The sequence below is a fragment of the Salvelinus alpinus genome, chromosome 31, assembly GCF_045679555.1.
Source record: "Salvelinus alpinus chromosome 31, SLU_Salpinus.1, whole genome shotgun sequence".
Taxonomy (NCBI): domain Eukaryota; kingdom Metazoa; phylum Chordata; class Actinopteri; order Salmoniformes; family Salmonidae; genus Salvelinus; species Salvelinus alpinus.
In genome coordinates this window covers 16,335,312-16,350,232 of record NC_092116.1, presented here as the reverse complement: position 1 = coordinate 16,350,232, position 14,921 = coordinate 16,335,312, and the positions used below count along the sequence as shown (strand labels likewise).

At 44.8% G+C, this 14,921-nt stretch overlaps 2 pseudogenes; one reads left to right on the top strand and one right to left on the bottom strand.

Annotated features, from left to right (window-relative positions):
• The first annotated feature begins 660 nt into the window (after positions 1 to 660).
• On the top strand, positions 661 to 5,864 carry LOC139561699 (perforin-1-like; annotated as a pseudogene).
• A 901-nt stretch (positions 5,865 to 6,765) lies between these two features.
• On the bottom strand, positions 6,766 to 8,348 carry LOC139561041 (uncharacterized; annotated as a pseudogene).
• Positions 8,349 to 14,921: the final 6,573 nt, after the last annotated feature.

The following is a 14,921-nucleotide window of genomic DNA, read 5'->3' as shown; positions in this document are numbered from 1 at the left end:
CTCTTATCTTTCTTAAAACTGCGTTGTTGGTTAAGGGCTTGTAAGCATTTGAGTTGAGTTTATTTTTATTTTTACAGGGACAGTGCACATTAATCAACGTTTCAGTAAAAGTGCCGGTTTAAGCCAGCCGGCTAATTTTCAACCTCAGTCCCTGGGCAGGTTATTATTTCACGGTAAGGTCTACACCTTTTGTATTCGGCACATGTGACAACTAAAATGTGATTTGATTATCTCTTCTTCAGTTTGATTTGACCATATCGCCCAGCCCTATCCACAAATCTGAGGGAGAATGACTGCCTAAGCAGTCAAATGGCTCTGTATGTAAAGTGGCAGTGCCAGGGATCGGTTTGATTGGGTGCCTGGTTGACTATTTATGGAGAGCAGTAGCAGACAGGTAAAAGTGTGTGCAATTAGAGTTAGGAAACTGCTGGGTCAAGTCTTGTTTTTCTGCTGCCATGAGACATTCACTCATGCACAGATATTAATTATCTGTATGTCTGCAAAGGCTTTCTTATAAGTGAACACCCACCCCCACACCAAAACACACATAGCAACAGCATGTGGTGGTTCATAACCAAAGGAAACTGCAGGAACCATCTATATAAGCAAAGCCTTGACCACAATTAACAACACCGCCTCCAGGATGGAATCCACAGACATCTTGCTGTTTGTTTCCCTGTAGTCAGTTAGTCAGTCACACACAGAATGCTCCATTGTTCCATGATCATCTTCATCAAACCCATCATCATCACCAAGAGATTGTGATTGATATTATGTCAGGTAAGAGGCTATATATATCTATACTTACTCTCTATGTATGTCTCCAAAAGGAGAGCAACTCTTTTCTTTTTTATCTCCCCTCTTTGTTGGGGAACAGGAGTCTGCTCACCCTACACATTGTATAGTTTAATGGAGATAGTTACAGAGGTGAAGTGAGTAAGGAGAAAGATGAGAGTTGTGCAGTTGACTCAGGGATCGAACCCCTGTCTCCCACACGTGCATATGTATCCTGGAATTAAGTGTTTTTCCGCCAGACAAATCAAATTATGCCACAATATCTTAACATTAGACACATTTTGAGTTCTGAAAACATCTGACAAACATTGATATTGGAATGTAATATCCCGTTAAGTTTACCATTTGAATTGACCTTGAATGAAATGTAATGTAATATCTAACTTCTCCTCCTCCTCTCCAGGCACACAGACTTCTCTGGTTGCCCTGCTGTGGCTGTGGGGAGCGTGGCTGTCCCCTGTCCTGTCCTCGTGCACCACGGGCCGGCCAGCAGAGTGCAAGGCTGCGCTGTCAGCTCCCGGTACCAACCTGGCGGGCGAGGGTTTCGACGTCGTCACCATGGAACGTAAGCAGGCCTATGTCATCGACGTGGACACCTGGAGGAAGACCAATAACGGGACCTGTACCCTCTGTGTTAACCCTTTCATGGATGGCCAGACTCAGAGGCTGCCTGCGGCTGTGGTGGACTGGCGTCCCTCGCATAAGTGCCAGATGAAGTTAGCCAGCATGGTCTACGACTCTAGCGAGGAGTTTGTGAGCAGCAGCCAGACAGAGGTAATACTACTCAACTCAACATGTCAGGTGTTGGTTTCATGAGCTGAAATAAAAGATACCAGACATGTTCCATACGCATAAAACGCGTATTTCTCGAACATTTTGCAAACAAATTTGTTTACATCCCTGTTAGTGACCATTTCTCATTTGCCAAAATAATCCATCCACTTGACAGGTGTGTCATATCAATGAGCTGATTGTGCTGGGGACAGTAAAAGGCCACTCTAAATGTGCAGTTTTGTCACACAACAGAATGCCGCAGATGTCTCAAGGTTTGAGAGAGCGTGGAATTGGCATGCTGACTGAAGGAATGTCCACCAGAGCTGTTGCCAGAGAATTTAATGTTAATTTCTCTACCATAAGCGGCCTCTGTCGTTTTATAGAATTTGTCAGTACGTCCAACCAGCTTTCCAAACACAGAACAAATATGTGGGCGAGCGGTTTGCTAATGTCAACTTTGTGAACAGAGTGCCCCATGGTGGTGGTGGGGTTATGGTATGGGCAGACATAAGCTACAGACAACGAACACAATTGCATTTTATCGATGGAAATTTCAATACACAGAAATACCGTGCAGAGATCCTGAAGCTGTCGTGGAACAATTTGGTCAGTCATATTTCACAAATACCTGAGCATGTGAGTTCAAACAGACTTTCATTACCACTTAACAAAAGCCAAGCTGGTTCATGAATACAACTGCCTTCCAGTCTTGGCACACACATTTTATATATTTGTCCTCCTTTCGTCACACTCACAGTAACTCCTCTTAATGGCTCATCCCCTCAGGCATTTAGCCACCGTTATCTTATTGGTTTAAAATTAATGCATGGAAACCGTAGAGCCACAGAAATAGACACAAATAGACCTGCACTCGCCTTAAGCCAGGTTCATGCATGTAGGCCCATAGTAACAATCCTTGGCACTTTACAGGAATAACAATGCATGTCATGCTGCTAACTCCTCTGAAAGGGACATCCCTGTTCTGGAAAAGACCCAAGAGGTTTAACCATAGCAACAGTACATAGTTGGCCATAACACAGTTACAGGAAAAGCCAGTCGTGTCCACACCCCAGAGAGGTGCATGTTTAATGGTGTCTAATGACCCGGAGCACACAGAGTGCACTAGTTTTGCTGGCTCCTTCTGAAATAAATGATTGCCACATATGTACTGAAAAATTCACAATGAAGCCCATTGTGAAGCCCATTTTTAAAAAAGGTTTCTGTGACCAAGAGATGCATATCTGTATTCCCAGTCATGTGAAATCCATAGATTAGGGCCTAATACATTTATTTAAATTGACAGATTTCCTCACATGAACTGTAACTGAGTAAATTCTTTGAAAGTGTTACATGTTGCATTCATATTTTTGTTCTGTATAATATATATATATAGAGAGAGAGAGCTTTATAATAATAATCATAAGTATAATAGTAATATAAATAAGAATAACTGATTCAATATATATTTAAATATAGCGCTTTTCCCAAAACTCAAAGTGCTTTATGTGGGTAAACTCACCTTATCCACCACCATGTGTAGGTAGATGTCAGCTGGAAGATTGGTCTGGACGTTATGACCCCCCAGGCTAAGGGGTCGGTCATGGTGGGGGGCACCCACTCCAGAGCTGCCAAAACGGTGATGAGTCAGTCGAAGAAGGACAAGTACAGCTTCATCAAACAGGATATACACTGCTCTTATTACAGGTGATATACCTTATAAATATAAAATCACTTGTATTGTAGACGTTTAACTTTATAGAACCAACACTGCTCTCTACAGGCTATAAACTCTCCATCTTGTGTGTTTCTTTCTCAGTTACCGCCTGCTAGATGACCCTCCCCTGCACCCTGAGTTCTCTCGCTCCCTGAGCCTCCTGCCCCCCCTCTACACTGACCAGACCAAGGTTGACTACAGACGTTTTCTTGACAACTTTGGCACCCACTTCATCAAGAAGGTTCTCCTGGGGGGGCGGGTGAAGAGCGTGACCTCCCTGCGAGTGTGCCAGGCGGCCCTGAGTGGCTACAATGAGAACGAGGTGAAGTACTTTTTAATCAAAATATATTAGTAAATGTATTTATCTATGTATTTTTATTTAATTATTTAAAGAAAATGTACATTACGTTAAAAAAACAATATAACAATCCAGGTCAAGGACTGTCTTGAGGCTGAGGCCTCCGTCGCCACCAGTACCGGATCAGCTGAACTCAACACAGAGACCAAGTAAAAACTCCAAGGCCTTCGCTGATTGGTCGAGCAGCCTGAAGACCATCCCTGACGTCATCAACTACTCCCTCCAGCCCCTCCACCTATTGGAGAAGCAGGCCAGGAAGCGGGCTGGGCTGAAGAAGGCTTTGGAGGACTACATCCTGGAACACGCTCTGGTCAAGCGCTGCTCTGGGAAGTGCAAGGGAGGCTCCAGCTCCAGTGCCCACGACTCCTGCCAGTGTGTGTGCCAGCCCAGCAAGGAGATGACCAGCCAGTGCTGCCCGCAGGAGAAGGGCCTGGCCCACATTACCGTCACTGTGAAGTATGCCAGTGGCCTCTGGGGGGACACCACGTCCGAGACCGACGGCTTCGTCAAGGTATTACCTATTTTATTTTACTATTTTAACTTACTATGAAGTTTGTTCTTCAGTGGACTTTAATGTTAAAGTCTAGGATTTTACATTTCCGTAGCCCCATTCCTCAGCTACACAAAAGTATGTGGACACCCTTTCAAATGAATGGATCTGGCTATTTCATTCACACCCCTTGCTGACAGGTGTATAAAATAGAGCGCAGAGCCATGCAATCTCCATAGACAAACATTGGCAGTAGAGCGAGGTCCACACAGAAAGGGTTTGTCGAGATCGGTGTGGAAGAACTTGACTGGCCTACACAGAGCCCTGACCTCAACCACATCGAACACCTTTGGGATGAATGGGATCGCCAACTGCGACACTGCGACACTGCGACAGGAACAGCAATGCTATAACATCTAGTGGAAAGCCTCCCCAGAAGGCTGGAGGCTGTTATAGCAGCATATTAATGTCCATGATTTTGGAATGAGATGTTCAATGAGCAGGTGTTCACATACTTTTGACCTTGTAGTGTGTATACCAAAACAAGTGGCGGGGGTCCCGTTTTGTTGTTTTTTCTAATAACATACAGTAGCCTTAAATAAAGTTTGATTTGGTTTGATCCGTCAAGGTGTTCATGGATGACAAACCTATGCAGACCAAGGTGATCCACAACAACAACAACCCTGAATGGAACTCATTCTTCGACTTCGGATTCATCAAGCTCTCCCTGGCCAGCGAGCTGAAGTTTGAAGTGTACGATGAAGACAAAAACTGGTACACGTCTTGGAACGACCTCCTAGGGAAGTGCAGTTTCCAGCCAATCGTAGTGGGTCATCACAACAACATGTGTCCCATGAATCATGGCAACCTGTACTACGCTTACAATGTTGACTGTGCCCCAGGACTTGGGGGCTCCACCTGTGGGGAGTATGTCCCCTCTGGGATGAACTCTGACCTCTCTGACCTCTACACCTCCCGCAACTCCCTCAACATGACCCAGGATCTGCTGGCTCACATCCGGACGGGCCGGCCCCTAGGAGACCCCCTGGCTTTTATGGTTAAGCAGAAGGCTAATGGTCACGAAAAAACCACATGAATCTCACATCGCATGTGAGGGATAATGGTTACCCTTATATCCTTGCTCTCAGTGAGCTGTGATCAAAACCGCTATGCTATGCATTATAAACCTTATCCTGGCCTATCTAACTTTAAGCCATACCATTTCTAACCTATTGTTCTGAACCATAAATCATTTTACTTTGGTAAAAAAAATGACAATCATCAACAAAAACATCCAAAGTACTGTGTATTTCTGAAGGTATTGGTTTATATACATGTTTTTATGTTTATTTGACAGGGGCCATGTACAATTACCACATGAAATATCATGCATTAACTGTGCCATGTTGTTTGTTGTCACATCACTTGTCCCTGCTCTCAAAACCGCTATGCTATGCACTATAAACCTTAGCCTGGCCTGTTTAACCTTAATGCATACCATTTCTAACCTATTGTTCTGAACAAGAAATCATCAACAAAAACATCCAAAGTATATGTATTTCTGAAGGTAATGGTTTATTTTGAATTTTAGTATGTTTATTTGATAGAGGCCATGTACAATTACAACATGAAATGTATTGCATTAAACTTGACTTTTGTTTTCATTCTCTCATGACTGTGCCATGTTGTTTGTGCTCCACTGCAATAAAAAGCTACTTGATTTGATACATTCAGCTGGAAGTCCAGTATATCAATTCATTGACCCTCACTTGAAAATCAATGTGCTGCTTTTGTGTTGTATTCAATGGAAGTCATTTTTCTCTAAGTATATAATCATTAAATACATTAAATATTAATATTTACAACAGATGGTGTAGCCTACTTTGTTTAAAGACGTTCACATTCACCTGTCAAACCTGGAATGTCTCCACACCGCCAAGCGTCTCAATTCCAGGCAAACTAGATGGGCTCTGCTTTTCAACCAGTTCAACTTCTCCCTCTCACACCGACCGGGACCAATAATGTCAAGCCGGATGCACTGACACGTCGCTATAGCCCCACGGCTACAACTCCGGATCCCGAGGTCATCCTTCCCACCTCGTGCTTGGCAACGGCACTCAGCTGGGGAATAGGGAAGCAGGTTTGTGAGGTGCAGCGTTCCCAGCTTAACCCCGGGGGGGGGGGCCCAGAAAACCGGATGTTTGTTTCTGACGTGGCCCGCTCCTCGGTCCTGGAGTGGGCCCACTCCTCCAGGCTTGCCTGCCACCCGGGCTCCCGTCAGACCCTGGCATTTGTGCGACAACGCTTTTGGAGTCTACCATGGTTCCTGACATCTCCGCATTCGTCACCGCATGCACGATCTGTGCGCAGATCCGAACCGGTTTCCAAAAGCCGACCACTTCCTTCCTCTCCCCAAGCTACCCTCTGCCAAAGAGACGGCCCAGCTCATGGTGCGACACATCTTCCGAATCCATGGACTCCCAGTGGACATGGTCTCCGACCGGGGTCCTCAGTTCTCATCCCGGTTCTACACACTCATTGGTTCGTTGGCCAGCCTGTCCTCCGAGTCCCACCCCCAGTCCAACGGCAAGTCTCCACCAACCCCACCACCTGGAGCCAGCAACTAGTGTTGGTCAAATACGCCTGCAACACCCTTCCTTGCTCTGCCACGGGGCTCTCGGCCTTTGAGTGTTCTCTGGGTTATCAGCCCCCGCTCTTCCCTGAGCAAGAGGAAGAGGTCAGCATAACTTCTGCCCAGATGTTTGTCCGCCGCTGTCGTCGTACCTGGAAGAGAGCCCGGTCGTCTCTTCTCAAGACCACCTCCAGGTATCGAGGACAAGCGGACAGCCACCGGACCCCTGCTCCCCGGTATCGTCTCAGGCAGAGGGTATGGCTGTCCACCCGGGATCTGCCCCTCCGGGTGGAGTCCCGCAAACCTTCCCCCCAGTTTATCGTCCCTTTTGTTATGTTATGGCGCCAGATCATGTTCTCCGAGGTGGTAATTCCGGTGATAACGTAGGCGGTGCCACGGCAGTAGTTGTTGAGGCGCTTGTGGATGACGTGCTCCTGTTCCCTCCAGGTGCCGGCGCTGAATTCTCAGACTTGAAAGACAGTGCCACATCATACGTGTGCATGTTTATTGGTTGTTAGGGTTTAGGACGTCATTCTAACCACTGGTGTTGCTATTTTATTTATTTGGTATAAAATGCTTTATGACTGGACGTTGTATTTTATTGCTTTAAAAAAAAAGTATTAGTAAAGTATCTCAGTACATTATCCCACTTTTGAGAAATCTTATTTTGTTCAATACAAATGTGATGTTGTCTTCAAGAAAAACAAAATGGCGGACCTGAGGCACCACGTTGGTCAGTGTTTAGGTGGAGGCCTTGTCGTCTGGGTCAGCCTGGTGGTCGTCAGGGTTGAGGTGGTTTGTAAAGTTTGGCATTGGTGTAGTTTTCCAGCACGGCCTGGTCATCCTCAAAGTTCCTGTGCATGTAGCCATGCGGGATGCCTGCATCTCGCCAGTGTCAGAGACGGTGAACAGCTGGGTGGGAAACAAACAGAGGCAATATGAGATAATGAATGTTGGATATAAAGTGTGATTGTTATGGATATTGATATGGAGATGAATGAATATGCTACTTCTTCAAACACGTTTGAAGGAGACTTTATGGCATGCAGTTTAAGATCAGTCAAATATAAACCCATGAAATTAGGTGCATTTGCCCATGAAATTACATGTAATTTTATTGAGTTAGCACCACATACATTCAAATTCAAAAGCTATAGAAAAAAAACATACATTAAGAAAAACATAAATAAGCAGTCTAGCAGTGAAAGCCAATCAGTATGGAAAAATACATTGGACTGATGGGCCCTGGTCAAAAGTAGTGCACTAAAAAGGGAATAAGGTGCATTAGGGATGTAACCAATGACTTGAAATGTCACCAGGTAACCTGTGGCTCGTACATCCAGGGCATGTCCACCCTCTTCTCCCAGTCAGAGCACTTGAAGGTGTAGGCTGAGTAAATGGGGACGTTGTCAGCCAACAAGTGTGGTTTGTTGTTGTAGAGTTGGCAGATCTTCTGGAGCGAGTGGTCCTCTAGGCCCACGGAGGGCGTCTCCATGTACAGCAACTCCTTCTCCACCGTCCCCTGAACACCATATGTCATTGCCATGGTGACCAGTAGTAAGGCCTGTGCCCAGAGTAGGGCCATGATGACTTCAGCTACAAGGTCACGATGTAGAAATGGAGTTAAGCTGTCCCAATGGAAGGAAAGGAGAAGTCTGTGTGTGAGTCTGAAGAGCTTCAATGAGGTGATATGTCCTTTGCGTTCCTGTGCATGTCTCTCTCTCTGTTACTATCTGTCTGTCTGTCTTTCCGTCCGTCTTAGTACCTATCTGTGTCACTGAAATCTTTGTGTCGGCAGCTCTGAAGGAGAGGTACACCTGTGTCTCAGCGTTAGCTCTCCCTAATCTGGGCTCAGTATGCAAAGCCATGCACCTTTTAGCCCAATTGTCATTGCTAGCCTGGTCCCAGATGTATTTGTGCTATATAGCCAATGGCTATGGACTTTGTCATGACAACAACTATAGAAGTTGGCAATACAGCACAAGATCTGGAACCAGGGTAGGCTATTCCCAAACCCTGATGGGTTTTTCCATTGGTTCCATTGGTGGTTGAAGGAAGTGAATTAACTTGGCTGGACTGAAACCTCTAAAGACTGAAAACAGACTGATTGACAGGTGACTGTTTGGTCACTTTAGAACAAGCGGTTCCTGTCACTTGTCAGGATGTGTGCTGTTAGTTCATATGTCATATCATATGTGATAGGTTTCAGTCTCTTCCTGGAAGGCTGTGGTGGCTAGACTCATACAGTGCCTTGCAAAAGTATTCATCCCCCTTGTCGTTTTTCTATTTTGTTGGATTACAACCTGTAATTGAAATATATTTTTATTTGGATTTCTTGTAATGGACATACACAAAATAGTCCAAATTGGTGAAGTGAAATGAAAAAATCCCTTGTTTAAAAAAATAAAAATAAAAATAAAACAAAAGTGGTGCGTGCATATGTATTCACCCCCTTTGCTATGAAGCCCCTAAATAATATATGGTGGAACCAATAACCTTCAGAAGTCACATAATTAGTTAAATAAAGTCCACCTGTGTGCAATCTTAGTGTCACATGATCTATCCCATGATCTCAGTATATATACACCTGTTCTGAAAGGCCCCGGAGTCTGCATCACCACTAAACAAGGGGAACCATGAAGACCAAGGAGCTCTCCAAACAGGTCAGGGACAAAGTTGTGGAGAACTACTGATCAGGGTTGGGTTATAAAAACATATCAGAAACTTTGAACATCCCACGGAACACCATTAATTCCATTATTAGAAAATGGAAAGAATATGGCACCACAACAAACCTGCCATGAGAGGGCCGCCCAGCAAAACTCTCCGGCCAGGCAAGGAGGGCATTAATCAGAGAGGCAACAAAGAGACCAAAGATAACCCTGAAGGAGCTGCAAAGCTCCACAGCGGAGATTGGAGTATCTGTCCATAGGACCACTTTAAGCCATACACTCCACAGAGCTGGGCTTTAAGAAAAAGAAATTAAGAAAATAATAAGCAAACACAATTGGTGTTCGCCAAAAGGCATGTGGGAGACTCCCCAAACATATGGAAGAAGGTACTCTGGTCAGATGACACTAAAATTGAGCTTTTTAGCCATCAAGGAAAACGCTATGTATGGTGCAAACCCAACACCTCTCATCACACCGAGAACATCATCCCCACAGTGAAGCATGGTGGTGGCAGCATCATACTGTGGGGATGTTTTTCATTGGCAGGGACTCGGATACTGGTCAGAATTGAAGGAATGATGGATGCCGCTAAATACAGGGAAATTCTTGAGGGAAACCTGTTTCAGTCTTCCAGAGATTTGAGACTGGGATGGAGGTTCACCTTCCAGCAGGACAATGACCCTAAGCATACTGCTAAAGCAACACTTGAGTGGTTTTAAATGTCTTGAAATGGCATAGTCAAAGCACAGACCTCAATCCAATTGAGAATCCGTGGTGTGACTTAAAGATTGCTGTACACCAGCGGAACCCATCCAACTTGAAGGAGAGGGAGCAGTTTTGCCTTGAAGAATGGGCAAAAAATCCCAGTGGCTATATGTGCCAAGCTTATAGAGACATACCCCAAGAGACTTGCAGCTGTAATTGCTGCAAAAGGTGGCTCTACAAAGTATTGACTTTGGGGGGGTGAATAGTTATGCACGCTCAAGATTTCAGTTTTTTTGTCTTATTTCTTATTTGTTTCACACATTTTTTTTGCATCTTCAAAGTGGTAGGCACGTTATGTAAATCAAATGATACAAACCCACCAAATATCAATTTGAATTCCAAAAAAAAGAAAAATGCCAAGGGGGGTGAATTTTTTCGCAAGCCACTGTAGATGGTCTTGTATATGGTTTTGCTGCATGACCATGTAAGGTTGTGTTGGTGTCATGTGTACTCAGGCATGACTTGATGGGAAATCAAAGAAAGCCCTTCCAGCAAACCCTTATCTTCCTTTAAAGGGGAAACAAGTGTCATGTACCTCAATGACATTTCTGTACGTGTGTATTGGGCATAGCAACAAATTATGGGGAATGAAAATTGTACCCTGTAGTAACCTGGTATATTTATGTTTACCAATAGATGGCAGTATTGACTCAAGACGGGTTTGCTTTCCGCTATCCGTAGCTATTTCCTATGTCTGCCTATATTACCATGATTAAGAAAGCTTCAGGTAGTTTAAGCCAGGTGCATAAGATAATGTAAAATCTAAGTTACAATTAAATACTAAACCGTACGTAAGTCTCATGAGTCGTAATTCTAAGAAGCCTTTAAGGATACTACATATTTGGCGATGAGGATAACTATGGAGAACTGCGTTGGATTTTTCTTTGCCACGAAGTTAACGGAGTGTTTGGCGTGCGACGCGGGAGGTGAGACTCAAGTGAACGGTGGAAGATTCTGAAGGCTTGATTCCCTGGATACGGGTAGGACAAATTATTGACTGTGTGAGGGGAGAAACAATCGGAAAAGATGGCTTTGGCAACAATAGGCTCGCTACCACCATTTGATCCTAAAAATCAGGAATGGGAGGAGTACTGTGAAATAATGGAACATTTCTTTGCTGCTAATGAAATAACTGATGCCGCTAAACAGAAATCCATACTCATAAGCGTTGTCGGTGCACAGACGTACAGCTTAATGAGAAACCTGTTGAGCCCAGATAAACCAGGAGAAAAGTCATTCATAGATTTAGTCGAACTATTAAAAAATCACTTCAACCCCAAACCCAGTGAGATAGTACAAAGATTCAAGTTTGATTCACGCATGAGAAAACCTACCGAATCAGTGGGGGAATATGTGGCTGAGTTGAGAAAACTAGCATTGGACTGTAACTATGGGAATACATTATCGCAAATGCTACGCGATCGGCTGGTGTGTGGGATTAATGATGACAGGATACAAATACGATTGTTATCAGAGCCTAATCTCACGTTTGAGAATGCACTCAAACTGGCCCAGGCCATGGAGTCCGCAAATAGAAATGCACTGGATTTGCAGACAAGGGGCGCAACTGCGTGCCATACAATAAAAGAGAGCAACGCTGAGCGCGTAGAATTTCAAAGAACAGAAAGCAGTGGTGCAGCAGCCAATAGAGACTGTTATCGTTGCAAAGGCAAACACGCAGCGTTTGACTGTAAATTCAAACACGGAAAGTGTTATGCCTGTGGGATAATAGGCCACATTGCGAGGGCGTGCCGCAATAAAAAAAAGCCACGGGCTGCAGAAAAGAGGACGGACAGAAAACCGAATACCTCCAGACGCTCTAGCTACCGCTCTAATCAAGTGATAGAAAGTGAAAGTGAGTGCGCAGACGCAGAGCAAGCATTCTCAATGTACAGTGTACAGGGGGCGAATATGAAGAAGGTGGAGCCTTTCATTGTGGAAATGGGAATAAATGGATTGAAGGTACCGTTTGAACTAGACACCGGATGTAGTGTCACTCTGATGAACAGGTCCCAATTCTATAGGAAGTGGAAAACCGTTGAAGTGCCTAAACTGAGAGACACCCCCATTAAACTAAAAACGTACACAGGGGAGAAGATCACTGTGATTGGAGTTGCTGATGTTCAAGTGGAATATCATGGACAAAAGAAAAATCTGCCTCTCTTAGTAGTGGAAGGTACTGGCCCCAGTTTACTAGGAAGAGGGTGGTTGGAGGAAATAAAATTGAACTGGGATGAAATCAAACATGTCACCACAGAGACATTGACACTACAGCAGGTGCTTTCAAAGCATGAGTGTGTTTTCAAAGAAGAGCTAGGGACATTAAAAGGGGTCCAAGCTACCATTCATGTTGCTGCTGATGCTACTCCCAGATTCTATAGGCCAAGATCAGTTCCATATGCCATGAAGCCTAAAGTGGATGTGGAAATTGACAGACTCTTAGCAGAGGATATAATTGTACCTGTCAAGTTTTCTGAGTGGGCAGCACCAGTTGTTCCCATACTAAAACCAGATGGTTCAATCAGATTATGCGGTGACTATAAGCTGACTGTAAATAGAGTTTCTTCTCTGGAGCAGTACCCCATACCCAAAGTGGAGGATTTGCTTTCAACGTTAACCGGAGGGCAACAGTTTACAAAACTGGACATGAGTCACGCATATCAGCAAGTGCTAATGGATAAAGCTTCACAGAAGTACCTGACCATAAACACCCACAGAGGGATGTTTACCTATAAACGCTTACCTTTCGGGGTGTCTTCTGCACCAGCTATCTTCCAAAGAACTATGGAGGGAATTCTGCAGGGGATACCCAAGGTAGCAGTTTACCTCGACGACATTCTTGTCACGGGAGTCACGAAGGAGGAACATCTCAGAAACTTAGGTGAAGTTTTGAGGAGGATGGAGGACGCCGGTCTCCGGCTGAAGAGGAGCAAGTGTACACTGTTAGCTGATGAAGTGCAGTACCTGGGTCACAAGGTGGATGCCAAGGGGGTACACACTGTCAAAGCTAAAGTGAGGGCTGTTGTGGAAGCTCCAGCTCCGACAAACGTTACAGAGCTGAAAGCCTATCTAGGCTTACTGAATTATTATAATCGCTTCCTCCCGAACCTCTCTACCCTCTTAGCTCCTCTACATCAACTGTTAAGGAAGGATGTGGCCTGGAAATGGTCAGAAAGACAGGAAGAAGCTTTTGCAAAGTCAAAGGTGTTACTGCAATCAGCTGAAGTGCTAGTGCACTACTCAGCAGACAGAGATCTCATCTTATCGTGTGATGCCTCATCGTATGGTGTGGGGGCGGTGCTATCCCACCGGATGGAGAATGGTGCCGAGAAACCTATCGGGTTCATGTCAAGAACGTTGTCGCCAGCGGAGAAAAAGTACTCTCAGCTGGACAAGGAAGGACTGGCTGTCATATTCGGAATACAGAGATTCCACAAGTACTTGTACGGGAGAACATTCACTATTGTGACGGATCATAAACCTCTGATCTCGCTGTTCCGTGAACAAAAGCCAGTACCACAAATGGTCTCTCCAAGAGTTCAACGTTGGAATGTGTGGCTCAGGGCCTACGAGTACAGAATCATTTACAAACCAGGTAGATACCATGGGAATGCTGATGCTCTGAGTAGGCTGCCTGTTCCAGAAATCATCAGTCAGGAAGAAGAAAATGACCAGGTTTTGATGATCGACGTGTTGGATGATGCACCAGTGAACACAGCACAAATCAGGCAATGGACTTCAAAGGATGTGACGTTATCACAAGTGCATGAATTTATCCTGAAAGGATGGCCTACAGTGACAGAGCCTCAGATCATGCCTTACTACACTCGCCGCTTGGCATTGAGTGTTCGAGATGGATGTGTTCTGTGGGGTTCAAGAGTAGTTATCCCACCACAAGGGCGGGTGTTGCTACTGAAGTTGTTGCATCAGTCGCATCCAGGTATGTCGAGAATGAAAGGCCTAGTGAGGTCATATGTCTGGTGGCCAAAGATGGACCACGATGTGGAAAATGAGGTTATCCGGTGTGAAGATTGTCAGAGTAACAGGAAGTCACCACCCACCGCACCATTACATCCATGGGAATGGCCAGAAAAACCATGGACACGACTACATGTGGACTACGCTGGACCTTTCCTAGGAAAAATGTTCCTTGTGCTGATTGATTCTCAGTCAAAGTGGATGGATGTTTACCCCATGAACACGTCAACATCGTACGCTACGATTGAGAAGTTGAGACAAAGCTTCAGTGTTATGGGATTGCCTCAAATGTTGGTTAGTGACAATGCTACTTGTTTTACAAGCACTGAATTCACAAGTTTCATGAAACAAAATGGAATTCAGCATGTAACGTCGGCCCCTTTTCACCCATCTTCAAACGGATTAGCAGAACGTGCGGTTCAGACCTTGAAGGAGGGGATGAGGAAGATGCAAGGGCCCAGCATTGAAACAAAGGTGTCAAGATTCTTGTTTAGCTACAGGATTACTCCTCAAGCTACGACTGGGTTGTCACCTGCAGAGATGTTGATGTCAAGGAGGTTAAGGTCGACCTTGGATCTCATCAGACCAGACCTGAAAATGAAAATACAACAAAAGCAATGGAATCAAAAATGGAATCATGATACCCGAGCCAAACTCAGAAGTTTCTCAACTGGAGATGATGTCTATACAAGAAACTATGGGTTTGGTCCTAAATGGATTCCAGCTACCATTGAGGATTGCTC